The sequence below is a fragment of the Callorhinus ursinus genome, unplaced genomic scaffold (genome assembly GCF_003265705.2).
Source record: "Callorhinus ursinus isolate GAN/ISIS: 27379988/994484 unplaced genomic scaffold, GSC_fseal_2.0 scaffold6, whole genome shotgun sequence".
Lineage (NCBI taxonomy): Eukaryota > Metazoa > Chordata > Mammalia > Carnivora > Otariidae > Callorhinus > Callorhinus ursinus.
In genome coordinates, this window is record NW_027397068.1 from 74,366,826 (window position 1) to 74,383,351 (window position 16,526).

The 16,526-nt window shown below is 42.0% G+C and overlaps 1 protein-coding gene across 3 annotated transcripts in view; it reads right to left on the reverse strand.

Annotated features, from left to right (window-relative positions):
- The window catches only part of PRKN (parkin RBR E3 ubiquitin protein ligase), a 1,304,062-nt gene that overhangs the window by 825,365 nt on the left and 462,171 nt on the right, over positions 1 to 16,526 (reverse strand). The window lies entirely within an intron of this gene.

Here is a 16,526-nt window from a genome sequence, read left to right on the forward strand (position 1 = left end):
GTTTAAATAAATCATCAGGTTCAAAGCCAAGCCTGGGTAAATCTATTCGCTTATTCTTCCCAGAAATGGACACTGGCAGGGTAGCGTTAAAGTGGGTGCCAAAAAAAAGTCACAGCTCTGCAAAATGCTGAACGAACACCCATAACTCTAATTTACATGGAAGAAGTTTTTGACACTACAGATGACTCTTCACAACTTCCTCCGAACAAAATCTCCACAGTTCAGGACGTGTCCATCTAGGTCCAGACCACTGGGCCTGTTTTCTCAGATGCAAAACGGGAATGATAGCGGCTCCTAACTCACAGGCTATTGTGAGGATGTAACCAAGAATACCAAAGGTGAAGCACACAGCATGTATCTGACACATAGCGGATGCTCAATACATTTTAGCTATCTTTACCTGCTGTCAACAAATTTAGAACTCCCAGGTACATATACCTGTGAGCACTTAGTCCTCCTGCTCCCTCAGGTGGCCACTCTCCGACTTTTATAAATGTTGATTCCTGAGGCGCCTGGGTGGCTCAGTCGGTTGAGCATCTGCCTTCGGCTCAGGTCCTGATCCCCGGGTCTCGGGATCAAGCCCCATGTTGGGCTCCCTGATTGGTGGGGAGTCTGCTTCTCCCTCTGCCCCGTACCCCACTCACGCTCTCTCTCTCTCCCTCTCAAATAAATAAAATCTTTTAAAAAAATGTTGATTCCTACATATTATTTCCATCTTAATCCTACCTCTAAATCTTTAGAAATAGTTGGGGTATAATTCTTTTTAAAATTGCTTCAAACCCAACCACATCCTTTACAATTAATATTATGGAACATAAACCATGATGGAAAGTCCTTAAATTGATTTAATATTCACTAGAATATTTTTCCCGCAAATCACTTAGAGATGGACCGTAGAAAAATGAAGAATGGGAAAAGTAAACAATTGTGTGGATCCAGTCTAAAGGATAAAATTTTCAAGCTGGCTGATGCACTTAAAAAATAAAGTATTTCCAAAATGAAAACTCTGTGTGTGTGTGTGTGTGTGTGTGTGTGTGTGTGTTTGTAAAACGGTACTGAAGGAGATTCAAAATGGATTTCAAAATTTCAGTTCAATGACAGACTAGCTTACAGTAGTGCTTATGTCTTGAAACACGGGCGTGATCACTGCCATTTTATAAATGAGGAATCACAAGCTAAGGAAGTTGAATAGCATCCCCAACATAGCCACAGGAGTAGACAGAGATTCGAATGTAAATTTTTCTGATTACAAAGCATCTACTTGTTCCTCAACCACGTGATAATAAGCATGATTGGGAGGGTGGTTTTTACCAAATACCATAGGGGATTAATTCTACGGTTGCTAAAAAGTGGCACTTGAACAAGGGTTGCCAATTATGAACAATTGCCAGCAATCATCAACTGCCTTACCAACCCATTTCCCTCATTCCATTAGCACTAAAGGTTTCATGGAAATTTCTATTAACATTTACAGCACTGGCATTCAGCAAAAATGTGTAGTTATAGCCACTATAAATAAGGACAGGTAAATCTCGTTTTTAAGGTTTAGCACATATTCTAAAATGGCTTGCTATAGCAAGAAATGGTAATCCACGGTCTGACCTTGAAATCAATGAATTTATTTATTTATTTATTTATTTTGCAGAAGTGAAACTTTTCTTGCTATTTAAAAAAAACAATTTTACAATTTCCTTATTTTAAATAGTCCAAGTGTTAGCAGAACCTGTTAAGGAAATGAACCCTCAGTGGAATGGCTCCAATTAGAGAATATATAGCAGGGCAGGTGTGACCCTCCCCACTCCTACATTTTTCATTTATTGCATCTACAATAGCCAATATAATTAGTTTGGTATAAATATTCCATTTAAGCATAATATTTCCAATTTTCATTACTACTGTTAAATATCCTCTTATAAATTGCAATGTTTTAAATATCCTATTTGGCCTGTACCAAATGATAAGACAAAGTATGTAATGTTAATAAAGCTGATCCTTCTCAGCATTGATTTTGAAAAGCTTTTGGTGGTCATGGTGATTCAGAAAATCTCTACTGGGGCGCCTGGGTGGCTCAGTTGGTTAAGCGACTGCCTTCGGCTCAGGTCATGATCCTGGAGTCCCGGGATCGAGTCCCACAACGGGCTTCCTGCTCAGCAGGAAGTCTGCTTCTCCCTCTGACCCTCTTCCCTCTTGTGCTTTCTATCTCTTATTCTCTCTCTCTCTCTCAAATAAATAAATAAAATCTTTTAAAAAAAAAGAAAAAGAAAATCTCTACTGAATCTTAAAATACGAGAACAATTATTTTTCTTCAGTGACAGTGATTAGTTAGAAATGTAGGGTGATGTCATCATGCTGGGGGGGAAAAATTTAAAATTACTGTCTTCTCTTAATCAAGGATGACAGTCATGCTGTGAATGCATAAGCTTCCAGAAATACACGAGAAGCACTCTGGCTAAAACACCTTTCACAGGTACCCCAGGACCCTTGGACCATGAAAATCTTCTCACTTCATGGAAAGGACCTCCAAGGGCCGATCTCAGTCCTGCTCATACATCATGGCCCAACTCTGGGACCCCTCTCTCCTGGTCTACAAGCCTAATGTTTGCATGGCTTCATATGTCTAAATCAGAATTTACACTCCTAAGGCTAGGGTTTAGGTGACAAGTGGTTTTATTCCACCAGTGGTTTTATTCCTATTCTCCACACCCACCTTCAGACTAGAATAAGTAGTCCATCGTAGAGACTGATCCAGTTGATTGATCAAATAATTGAGAAACCAGAGAGATTAGGCAAGTCCATTTTAACTCAGTATTTGAAAGTACAAGAAGGTCACTAAGTTTGGGCTGCAGGTTCTGGTAATGTCTGAGCTGCCTTCAGTACCTGGGGGTGGGGTGGGGAGTCTTGCTTTTAGAGAGCTACAGAATCATAGGCTGGCATATATTCCTCACCACCTCTATAAAAGGAGAAACTAAAGGAAAAGGAAAACTAAAATAGAAAAGTAGAAAAGAAAGAAATACTTTTATAATTTCTTAGGAAACATCTAGTTTTCTAAATGTGGTGAACCTTGTCTGCCTGGAGTCAAGTTGGTTGGTGGAAGGGAAGAATAGTGGGAAGCAAGCAGGGTGATGATCCTAAGGAAACGGAAGAATACCAGGAACCTCTCCAGATTCTGACTACCAATAACATTAACAGCAAACATTGATGGGAACCTCACTATGTGCTTGAGACTTTAGCGTATGTGAGAAAATCCTAAAACATAATCAAGACAGTCCTTACGTTAACAGCTTTAAAATCCAGAAGTAACCCTGACATGGTCCATACATATCTTACAGGGTATTTATCAAAAGCCTACACAGTAGAGAAGGATCTAGTATTCTGCAAACAGTGGAGAAGGAACTCAGGGTGGGGGAAAAGAATATACACTTCTAGTACCGAGTCTCTCATCTCAAAAGTTGTTTGAGTTTCAATTTCTGAAGTGATCTAGCTGCACATTCCCACAGTTCTGCCTTCAGTCCAGGTGCGTCTGCTCACACGTTTCGGAATCCTGGGGCCTTCAGAAGACAGAGGAGGAGGCACCTGCCCGGATCTGCCCAGTGCTGTTAGGCAGTGAACATCCCCGAACATCTTGCTACGGGTCTCAGGTATCACAGCGCTTACACAGCTTATGAAAATCAAGTCCCCTCAGAAAATCTAAGAAATGCCTTCAAAAGGCTCTGGCCAAAACAAACAGGCACACTAATTAAGGGAAGGTGAGTTCAGAGACGGAGATGCTTCAGCATCCAGAGCCTGCGATGTCCACTCTGCTAACACTGTGTTTCAGCTTCACGATCTGGAGCCGTGGTACCTGGGGTCTCCTACATATGACCTTGCTGGATCCACAGAATCAGGACGCCCCGGGACAGCCGTGCCAGGAGCCGGGAGCCATGGTTCGCGCCCTCTCAGCGGCTCCATCGACCTCTCCCTATGTCTCTCAAGGCTACTTCAGGAACAAGAGCTCCAAGTTTCTTCTCTCGTCTCCTTCCGGTTCCCATCCTTGGTCAGGCTCTCTTTTGTAGCCAACTCCCTGGCCCCATCCTCCCCTGAAGGCTCCCTTCCTCTATCTTCCTCTCCTCCTGAGCAAGAAAACTTCCAAACTGCTAAAGGAATTATCTTCTAAAAACACGTTATACAACATACTTAAAAAAAAAGAAGAAAAGAAAAAGATACCAGCTTCTGTTTCCCTGCAGCAGTGCTTTTCTCCTGGAGGGTGATGACCTGCCACCTGGGGCCCCTGGGTGAATCCCAAAGGAGTGCCAGGCAAGGGACTTTTTGTTAAAATTCACTTGCACTTTGTATATTATTACAAATTGGACATCTGTGGTTTTCCTATAGAAATATTTTAAATTATCATTATCAAAAACAATACTCCTAGAATATGTACTGTCTATTCAGATGCTAAAATAATCACAAATTTGCCATTTGCAGCTGAAATTCTTCATCACAGCCCCTTGTGATTTTTTCCCAGCCAACTTTACAAACTTAATTACCCCTGCCTTACACAGCAACAAAGTCAAAACACTTGTGATTTCCATGGGCTGCATCCTCAGGCCTCCACCCCTGCCTCTGGCCTGGGACCAGTTGTCTCCATCAGGAAGCCACACTCACCTTTAAAAGAGTCTGCGTCAAGTGTCAAATGCTAGATCCTCAAGAGGCCTTGCCTCCCCTTCCACACGACAGGCAGAGTGATTGTCCCTCCCTACAACTCCTCAGCATTTAGTTCATTTGGCATGTATCCGTTATTCAATTTAACATAGCTACTGCATATGTCTGTTTTCTTGTATAACCACAGTTTTCTCAGGAGAAGGACCTGCCTTTTTCATGTTTATATCTCCCAAGTTTGGCAAGCAACTAGGGAACCAGTGGTACCCAGCCTGGCGACATATGAAACGAGCACAAATTATTTACTGACCTCTTTCTATTTCTCTTATATGTTTCATTTTAGGGGTCTAGTCCTTTAACCACTCCATGATGATGGGCTAACTTGCCCATATCAGGGTGGTGTCCCTATCATGACATTTTGAACAACCTTGAACATCACAATGTCCCTGTTTGTGCCTGTGTATAGAAGCCCTGCACCCTCACATTACATTGGCACACTGACGGGCATAAACTGGATAAACACCTCAATCTGCTCTGTTGATCCTATACATTAGAAATGCCTAACAAACTATCAGAAGAACTTGTTTTAGCATTTTTATTCTATTATTATAAATGAATTTTCACCAAGAATCATAAACACAGATAAAATCTTTTTAAAGCAGCACCAGACTGACCCACACTTCCATGAAACCAGCTTCTTGAGACTTTACCTTAAATGAGTCTCTGACACCAACATCTCCTAAAATGGTTATTCATGTGAGAAGCAGATTATCTTCTCTGCCTTTTGAAATGCAGGTAAATATGCAATTCATCGCTGCATTATACACCCCGTGCACCCGGTAACAAAGATACGTCAGGTGTGTCTAAACACAGGTGGGTACCTACTGTCCTTGTGGGGTTCCCTCTGCTTTCCTTCCCTTCTCTGGACAAAAGCAATTTACTAACAGGTCATTCTGTCTTTGCACTCTCTAGAACCTATCAATTCTCCAAACTGCTTTCAGATTAATTTTCCTAAAGTAAATCTTTCATCATTGCGTTCTCCTTAAATATCTCCTCACTGCCTCCTAAATGAGATTCAAACTGCTTTGCTTAATAAACTCAGCACCTCCATTGCTGGCCTGCAACTTATGGTCTCTCTTTACCTTCCCCTATTCCTCTGTGTTCAAGCTGAACTGCCTTCACATGACACATCCTTTCCTACTGCCTCCAGAGTATCTAAAACTTAGAAATAAGGCGAAAGATGTGGGCAGTGAGTCCTTTCAAAAGTATGGGGGTAAAAGCCATCCAAAGGTTTTCTAGGGTAGTGTTGTAGAATAGAACCTTCTCCAATATTGGAAATGTTCCATCTGTGCTGTCCAGCTGGGCACTCACTGGTCCCATGTGGCTACTGAACACATCAAGTATGACGAGTGCACCCAAGTAAGTAATTTTTTAATATAATTTACATTTATTTAAGTTAAATGTAAATAGCCAGGTGTAGTCATTCAGGTCTAAGGGAATACAGTCAATGTTAATTTTTATTTTCTTATTTTTTATAATTGTAATTCAATTAGCCAACATATTGTACATCATTAGTCTCAGATGTAGTGTTCCATAATTTATCAGTTGCATATAACACCCAGTGCTCATCACATCACGTGCCCTCCTTAATGCCCATCACCCAGTTACCCCATTCCCCTACCCACCACCCCTACATTTTCAATGTTAATCTTGACTTAAGGTCTCAGATTTAGTGAAGTTACTTGTGATTTGTAGATTTTTGTCCAGTAGATAATAATTTCTGAGCTGAGAAACAGATAACCCCAAAGATGCATCAGCTCTTGGACATTTCTATGAATGGGTAGGTAAATAGATAGATCTCTTAATTTCTTGAGTGCTCTTTGGACTGGTAATACTATCTTATGATGTCCCTCATTAATTAATGGATAAATAAAATGTTTCACATGTGTTCCTTTTATATTTGCTCAAGACTCATGATTTTATCTTTTGTAAAATATACTTTAAAACCTTCGTTTTAGGGAGAGAGGATTGTAAAAAGCCTAGCAGGAACCATCTCTGAATAAGACCACAATAAATGTCCATCTTTATTCCTTTCCCTCCACCCTGCTTACAAATCTAAAAATGCATCATTTCTCCCTATTTCTACACACCCTAGTCCCCCTCCCCCACAATCTTGTGAAGTCCAGATATACCACCTCCTCCAGAAGTCCTAACTGATTCATCCATCAAATGTAAATCCTCTTCTCCTAATTCCCACTATATTTTATTTATATTATATCCCTGATATTTAGATCACTTTCTATCTACCATATCCCAAATATTTTTTTATTAATCCTATTAGAATTTTGAGAGTGGAGAGCACATTTCATGGCATTCATTTCTCTTGTTGTCAATGAATAAACAATGGCAGATATGTGGAGGAAGTCAAGCAACCAGACTGAAAACTAGCATGGTGGCACAAGGAAAGATCGTAATAACCTGACCCTAAAATAACTTAATCTCTGTGACAATATAATGAGGAATGTGCTTCCAGACTTATTAAAATGATATGCAGGTTGATAATTATTTTTACAGTGTCGGGATTCTAAAACAAAATGCTTCTCAGCTTCTGTTATTTGGCAATGCTAAATGAAAGTTGTCAAAAGATTAAATATAAATTGGTTATAAATCTTCATTTAACTACATTGAGAAGGGAAGGTTACATTACACCAGCCGTGTTTGTGTCAGCATTAAGAAAGTAGAGAGTCTTATTTTAATAGTGTTAAGACTACTGAAATTATTGTTTATTCTACATAGCAGGCTTTGGATTTGAGGATAATGCCACTGATGGTCTTCACCGAATATACGAGAAAGGCTGAAAAACGCTGAGGGCAGTGAACTAGCCCTTCTGGACTCCAAATGGCCAGCATGACCTCTTCCCAACAGCTGAAGCCACCATTTGCAGGGAGTGCTGTCCTTGCCTGAAAGGTACAATCCCTTTGCTAACCAGATTTTTCACACTGATTGAAAAACCTGATTTCAGAAACAGTCCTTTTTTCAACCGAGTTTGTCTGACTTTTTAGGCGGTGACCCGTGGTTTGATCACCTGTCCAAACCACCTGGTTGCTTGAATGGGATGGACTTAGAATCTTGCAAAGGGGCTCTCTGAAGCTCCACAGTCACCCTTTCACTTTGAGGTTGTGCTGTCATGTGGCCAAGGAAGCTTGATGAATAACCCCTCCCTGACTTGTGGAGCTCGTCAGGACTGAATGATGAGGCCAGGCTGCAGACTATGATTGCAGGAGTCAGCAAAATTTTACTTAAAAATAAAACTCTTCTTCTGGTTAGGGTACTTCAGCTTTGGGAAGGTAACTGTTGGGGATAAAATAAGGAATTTGGAAGAAACTAATGCTTTGGGGATTAAAGGAAAAAGCTGATTAAATTAAATCTGAATTAGGGTAGTAATTATGGCACAGGAATTATACCAGGAAAAGCCTGCAACAGACTAAATCCAACTTTAATAGTTAATTGATATACTACAAATATGACTAAAATTATCGGTATATATATATATACATATATATATATAAACATATATAGTATACTTCCATAAATATACAACTAATACACACATCCTATAATTGAAGAACTTTTCTTATCAACCAAGGATAAGAATTTATATCAAAAAAGTTAAAAATCATTTTTTAAAATGCTACTTTCCTATTTAATTTATAAACACTCATTAAAATATCTTACTCTAGGGAGCCTGGGTGGCTCAGAAGGGTTAAGTGTCTGCCTTCAGCTCAGGTGATGATCCCGGGATCCTGGAATGGAGCCCTAAATTGGGCTCCTTGCTCAGCGGGGAATCTGCTTCTACCTCTCCCTCTGGCCCTCCCCGATGTCCCTGCGCTCTTCTCTCTCTCTCTCTCTCAAAAATTAATAAATAAAATCTTTAAAAAATAAAAAAAACAATACCTTACTTCAGATGTTTACCGAAAGTTTCTCAGATGATAAAATCATTAGAGGATTTTTTGTTTCTTTTGTTTGGGTTTTTTTTGTTTTGTTTTGTTTTGTTTTTGCTTTGCTTTATTTACTGCCTTGCAACAGGGGCGAGGGGGTTAACTTATCTTAATTTTTTCTTGTTTTCATTGGATTTTCCAAGTTTGTTTGTTCTTTTTTACAGTAAAGATATGTTTATAATAACAGAAATAAACTTCTAAAATAAACTTGCCTTTTAAAATTATAATAAAAGATAAACCTTTATAGAATAAATTCTCTCTCTAGGTACGTGTATATATGGATGTATCTCTCTATCCCTATCCATCCATCATCCATCCATCCATCCATCCATCCATCCTTCCATCCATCTATCCATCCATCCATCTATCCATCCATCCATCCATCCATCCATCCATCCATCCATCCATCTATCCATCCATCTATTGGTCTGCCCATCCATCCATCTATCCATCCATCCATCCATCCTTCCATCCATCCATCCATCCATCCATCCATCCATCCATCCATCCACGCTTCCCTTTAGCCTCTGTAACGGGAAAGGCCAAGATGTGGCAGGAGGAGAATGAAAAATAGAAGAAAAGAAAAAGCTAGAGGCAAAAAAAGGTAGCAGACAGGAAGGTACAGAGAAAAAGAAAAAGAACTATTTAGAAGAAAGAGGACAGAATTGCCAGAGAAGCAGGGACGAAGAGAAGAGCACTGAGAGAACACGCAGTCTCACCCAATCACCCCCCAGCCCTGGGACTCCCGGAGCATCGCTGTGTGATACCCACGGGCTGTCTTCACTGCTGTAACTCCAACAGAGCTCTCAGCTCCTGACCCGCTCTCCGTGTGGTGCAGACACCAAGACACCCTTCAGCTCTTCTCTCGTGGCTTGTGTGTAGAGGGACAGCAAAGACCCCCATTTCCTCTCCTTACATTACATGCTGTGATTTCTCTTAGTCCTACCTTTAAAAAAAAATACTATGAATAAATACATCAATTAGAAAACTATTTAAATTTCCATGGAAAGGAATAATTACTTTTAGCTCAAGAAAAAAAAATCAGCATGAAAATGTCCCCAAAGGAAGGAGACAAAAAGAAATGTGGGATAGAATTCCAGCACAATCACTTGGTGAGAGAAGTAGGTGGTTTAGAGTCCATTTGAAATAGAAACGCTGCCCACAGGACTCAAACACAGCATTTCACGCTGGGGTTGCTGGGTCAGACTTTGAGAGGACTGACCAACAGTGTCAACACACACGGCCATCTAGACAAAGGGCCACAGTCCATAAACCTTCCTGAGTTTCTTGAAGTCCTTCCTGGAGAGCAGCAGGCTCATGGAGGTGCTTCCAAAACGCAGGGAAGCTCCCTGCAGATGCACCTCTGGGGCTGGCTGCATGGGGCAAGCCTATCCCCCGCTGGGGTGTGAAGGGGGATTAGCATGGGGAACCGCAACACAGGTAGCATAAGGCTGATGGGAATCAGGTGCTCCAGGCAGGGGCTGGAGAGCTCCTGGGGAAGGCTTGTTTTCCCCCTGCTGAAAGGGGCCATGGAGTCACCCAAATCAGGAGGCTGTTGGGACCCGTTTCTCTGCTCTCTGCTCCTTGGTCCAGGGCATGTGGCAAAGGGAAAGACCTTGAGGTGTGTGGTGGTCTAGAGCCCCGGGGAGGACCGCACCTAGGAGCAGGATGAGCCTGTCCTGGAGAGCGTCCTTGCAAATCCTCATACTTGGGGCTGGGCCTGGAAATTGGTTATTTATTCAGTTTTGGTTGCTGGTTATTGTTGAAGCTCACTGAGTAATGCTGATGCACAGCAAGGTATGGAAACCATTAATAAAAAGATTCAGGGATACAGATATCAGCTGAGTGGACAGAAAACAGTCATTGCAGGAGGAGAAAGCACACTGCAGTGCGAGGTCCCACTGAGACGGCCAGCGCTGGGACTCTAACGACAAAGCCCCTGTCGGGGACCTGGTGCAGCAGGTGGGTCACGTGATGCTCAGAGTCTCCCCTCTTGCTCATCCAGGGCAGTGATTTAAAGAAAGGTCATCTTCTCATCTCCTGTCTGTCTCCTCCCTGCCAGTCTGCATGCTTCTCTCCTCAGACAACTCTCTCCAACCCGAGACTCGGCCTCTCTTACAGAAACCTGCCCACAAAATCCACTAAAACCTAGCAGATGCGGAGCCCTGTAAAATAGTTCTTTATCTACAAACTGCACAGGCCATGACCACACTGGTTAGTAAAAATAATAAAAATTGACAAGCCATTCGCTTCTTAGCTCTTCAGTTTCTTCTGCTGTTCGTTACTAGTCTTATATTTCATTTCTAAATTGAACCACAGATTGCAAAATCTAGCCAAATAGATCTTTGCTGGATACTGTGTCTTGCTTCTGCCAGAGATGATTTTCATTCAGCATGAACAGGAAAAGGCAATATTAGGTACAAAACGCATTCACATTTTAAAGTAAAGATGAAAAACACATGTGTATCATTCGGCTGTCCTCCACAGCATGGAGCGGAAAGCATATTTTACTGAGATAATGTTTTTGGTTTTGGTTTTGTTTTACTCCATTTCACAAATGGAGATCTACAATTAAAGCACTTTTGTTTGGGTTGCTAGTTTTTCCTTGCTTTGATTCTTTGGTCAGGAAGTAATTACATTTTAGAGATTAAATGATGCTTGCATTAGGGGTATGCCATGAAAACAGCCATAAATGTCACTGACCTGCAAGAAATACACACCATCGTGGTTACTGTATTACCAGGGCTTCTTCTTTGCATGAGAATTAATTATAAATATCTGCTGTCCCGAAGTGTCTGACTTTGAGATTTTGGCTTATAATAAAACCATAAGAATAGAATATATGTTCTTTAATAATTGTTTATGACACACTCCATCATGACCAGATACTATTTACTTTGTGCCTACTATCGGGCCTGCTCGATGCTAGGTTCCGTAGAAGATCCCTGAGGAGTTTATGTATCTATTTTATGAGTTTTACAGATGAAAAGTCCAAGTTTCAGCAATGTCATCTGCCCAGGGTCACGTGGTTTTAGAAATGTCATTTGTGGATTTAAACCCAACTGACTATGACTCCGGCACCTTCCCTCCTTTGGCCACAGCGCACTTCAGCTTTTTGAAATCAGATTTGATACTTTAAAAGCAGCCTCTCCAAGAAATTAAAATCAAACTTCAAACCTGGAAATGGGGGAGAGGTTGCAATGAATATAATTTTGGATTCAGGAATACACTGGATTCAAATGCCAGTTGGGTTAATAGCAGCTGTATGACTTCAGACAGTACTGAAAACTTTTGGAGCCTCAGTTTCCTTATCTACAAAATGGGGATAACAGTCCCTGCCTCAAACAATGGCTGAGAACAATCAGTGAAGAACATACTTAAGTGGCTGGCCCCTACTTCCAAACCTCCTGAGTGAGGATGGTCAGGGGTGAGCCCAGGTAGCCCAAAGCACATGGAGGGAAAATTTCTACATTAGCTAAAAGAATGACAAAATCAATCGAGAGTAAAAAGTCAAAGTTCAAGTAAAAGGAGGGTGGCAAACCAGAGAACCACGTCCTAATGGGCACAGAGTGGACCGCACATAACAAAGGCAGGGAAGAGCAGACAGACCCTCTGGGGGAACAATTCAGGAGGAAGCACTCATCAAACACCTAAACATGTTCAAGGCACAGCCCTCGGCAGGCAGGTGCCATGCAAGGTTCGGAAACAAAGTCCCCGGTAAACGCCGCCTTTTTGCGCTTCACCTGTGTCTTGAAGCAGGATGCGTGGGGAATGCATTAACAGATAACATCTACTCCTGAATTGTCCCATGTTGTTTTGGTCTGCTGCCCCATTCTGTTGTTAGTGTTTATGTCCAAGGGGCTACATGAGAATAGAGAGAACGGTAACAGAACCAGTCTGAAAATTTCCCCTCATTATGTCACCACGCACTGTGCTGAAGGATTTGTTCCTGCTGACCTAGTTTCTTTTTTAAGAATCCAACATACAAATAATGCATATTCTGCCTGTGTTTCCTTCCAACATGTTTATTAATTAAGAAATTATGTCTTTTCTTCTTCCTCGCCCCTAGTGCCCAGCTGAGTGACTTGCATTTGCCATTAGCTGAAGATACGGAATTGGCAGCAAAATGAAATAGACCTTCTTCACTTTGACAATCACTTTGCATCTGTGTATTTCTTGGGCAGCAACTTGGCTGATGAGTGAAATTTGTTGAACTACAAGAAAATAACAAGACCCTCCTGAAGCCCTGGTTTCCGACTTTGACTGCCATCTGCAACCAAACCCACTGAACTTTTCAAATCAGTGTAGTTCTGGATGTACTCACATTCAGAGTGGCCATGAAAACTGAGTGTGGCCCATGGCATGAGGGAACACTCACGCGAGTCACCTTGGCATGGCCAGGGTTTAGCAAAACTGCTCCAAACTATTCAGTCAAGTATCTTAGTCTCACAAGCCATCACCGACACCAACCTTGCTTGCCTGGCATTATTTTGTTACAAAAAATAAGATGATTGAGAAGTATGGGGAACTACAATACAATGCTAATGGGGCAAAAGAGGGGGAAACCCAGAATGTTTCCTCAGTGGTTTTTGAGATAAAAATATTCAGGTGAAGCTCAGTAAGTTCTCAAAGAGCTTTTAACGACTGTACATTAAGGGGAAATTAGATGACAAGTATTTGCTTTATCATTTTGAGATCTCAGCTTGACAACGGCATCATTGTGGAAAGAAAGCATTTTCAACAGAATCACCAGAAAGTTAAAGGTATAGAGAATTCAAACACTGAGCCAGTTACACAGTCTTCTTGAACTCTGTGCTAGTGGTTTCCAACATGAGGTACCTGTTGTGTTTGAGGACAAGATACGCATGAGAGTGAGGACGAGAGATTTTGTGGGGAGGGTCTCAGAGTCAAAGAGACTTTAGCTTGAAACTTAACTTTTTAGTTTTATAACCTTGGACAATATTGGAGGCCAAATACTATGACAGTCCCCAAGACTCCACCCCCTGGTACACAAGCCCTGTATAACCTCTCGCCTGGAGTGTGGTTCGGATCCAGGATAATGACCAGATGTTACTCCTGCTATTAGCTTTCGTTATATGGCAAATGTGAAGGGATTTTGTAGATGTACAGAAGGTCCCAATCTGTGGATTTGAAGTTAATCAAAGGGAGATACCCCGGGTGAGCCTAACCTCATCACCTGACGCTCTTATGAAAGGGATCCAGGTCTTTCCAGAAAGAAAAGATGAAAGAGTGTCTCCTGCTGGCTTTGAAGTGGGCTTGCGGTTGTCAGAGTGTCCGTGAATGGGCCAGATGGTGGGCACGTCAAGGGCCTCTGGCTGACTGCCAGCAAAAAAAGTGGGACCTCAGCCCTACAACCACAGGACCCAGGTTCTTCCGATAGCCACGTGAGCCTGGAAAAGCAGCCAGATCTCCAGAGAGGGACACCTTCAGTGCTGCCTCTGAGACCTTGAGTAGAGGACCCAGTCCCACGGGGCCCGCGTTCCTGATCTTCTGAAAACTGTGAGATCATAAACAGATGTGGTCTGAAGCCACGAAGCTTGTGGTATTTTGTTGCATAGGGAAGCAGACAAACACAGGTGAGCCGCTGCCTCAAGCCCAGGAAGCGTCCGTTCTCACACAGGTAGGATGGAGAGCACAGTCGAGGATCACTGCAGGAGTTCAGTGCGCTTGCGCTGAGATAACTCGCCACCCATGCCTGGCACATGGTAGGAGCTCAGTCAAGGCAGTTATAGGAGTAGTACCAGGAGCATCAACTCCAGTAACTGCAATGTGTCAGAACGCCTGAGTACAGTGTCCTAGAGGCTAGACAAAATTAAATTAAGGTATGGTCACATCTGTCAACATCCACATATATGTGTATGTTGACCAGCCCCAAGCAGAGATACACAACACACACACACACACACACACACACACACACACTGCTCCAAGAGCACCAAGTTATTCCTAGTCTACAAATACACTACATTCTTTTAGCCTTTGTGTCTTTTTTCCCTGTGCTGTCCCTTCCCATTGAAATGCCATTTCCACATCTCTACCTGCAAAGTCTTTTCATTCTTCAGTGCCAGGCTCAGATTATAGGGCATTATAATGTCCAAGGACTGTGCTGATCACTTCATAAATATCATCACATTCAATAACAGTTACATGAAACAGATATTACCATTGTTCCTTCTTACCCCTTCTTAAAGAATGGGAAATGAAGGTCCAGAAAGACTAGCTGCTCAAGCTCACAGTGCAGAGCAGGATCTGAACTTAGCTAGCTGTGCTCCCAACCACTATACTAAGCTTCACGTAGATGGCCTCCTTATCAATGTGCAATGATAAGTTGATAAGATAAAGCAGTATCGTCTCATTAGCCAGATTTCAACTTTAGAGTTCCTTTTCTTCACAGTAGAAAGACCTAGTTGCAATGGAGTTTTCCTTTATTTGATCTCCTATTATATACATTTTTTTTTGACTAGTTGGGTTTAAGCTGAGCCCAAGTTGACCTATATCTGGCATATGGAGCTTGAAAGCAAATTTTAGTATATTTACATGCATATGAGGAAGGACAGGTTGGAGAAGAAGCTTAATCCATGCCCTCATTCACGTTTGCCCAACTGGAGGAAAGGAACCAGTCAGAGGCAATAATCAGGAGGGTTTAGGGCATCTGGAGGGAACCTATGAGGGAGGGAGGACTCGGGAACTGGATGGGGTGTCCTATTCTGGGCACACACCAGCTCTGTCTGTCTACTCTAGAGAAGAAATGAAGGCAAGAAACCAAAAAAGCTCTCACTATACCACCCAGGGCACAAGTCCTACCTTGCTCTCAGGTGCTATGAGAGTTTGACACAGAGGGGAAACTATCAGTTGGCCGAACTGTACAAAAAAGCATGCTCACCAGTGGCCCAGAGTGGTGGCGATGGTCTAAGGTCCTCCTGTTCCATGGGAGAGGCCTGGTGAACGTAGGAAATTCAGGCCTGCATGGGATTGTGCTCTATTTTAAAGCTGAGAGATGGGAACACCTTCTCTCATCTGGCTTCTATCTCCGATATTGGGGGGGGGGGGGATTTAATTAAAGGAAAAGTTCATGTGGCCTTATTTTGCATAATGACCTAATTCTGATGGAGCCAGTGAGACCTGGAGACCTGGAGAGCCTGTGCCCCTCTCTCCTTACCCCTCCCCAACACTGGGAGCTTCGAGAGAACAGGATTTGTGGGCCCCTCATCTCCGCACACTTCATGGAGCCCACCCTAATGCCTCACACTCAGTAGGCACTTAATAAATGTGCACTGGGTAAAGATTAAAATAATTTTACAATTCCACAAGAGCTAAATTGCCAGCAGATGTAGCTAATGTATTTAACTTCAGAAAACATGTACAGAGGAATCGAATACAGAAAAACAATTGGAACTGACTTTGGAAATAGTTAATAACTGATCTAAAAATGAACTACGGGCTACGGAAAATAATTGCTATTAATGTTGAGTTGTCTTGGGAATCTGAGTATATCTTTCCCCCTACTGTGAAGAAAAGGAACTCTAAAGTTGAAATCTGGCTAATGAGAAGATATTGCTTTACAGAAAAAGAACAAGTCTGAGCAGTACTTAGGGTTGGTAGCTACTAGATTAAACAAACCTGATCTTAACAGCCCGTGTTATTCAAGAAAGAAAATATTTATAACTACAGTAGACGGTGATAGCATTTTAGATGTTTGTTTGTTTTAATTTATTTTTAGAAATGGCTCCTCCTGCTTCTTATGACCCTGTTGCATGCAATATGGATTTCTAACGCATCACTTACAACGCTGTCCTGTGTCTGACTCCTCTAACTAAACTGCACTCTCCTTGATGATGGTGAAAAGTCTTACTCATCTTCTTATCTCCAGGG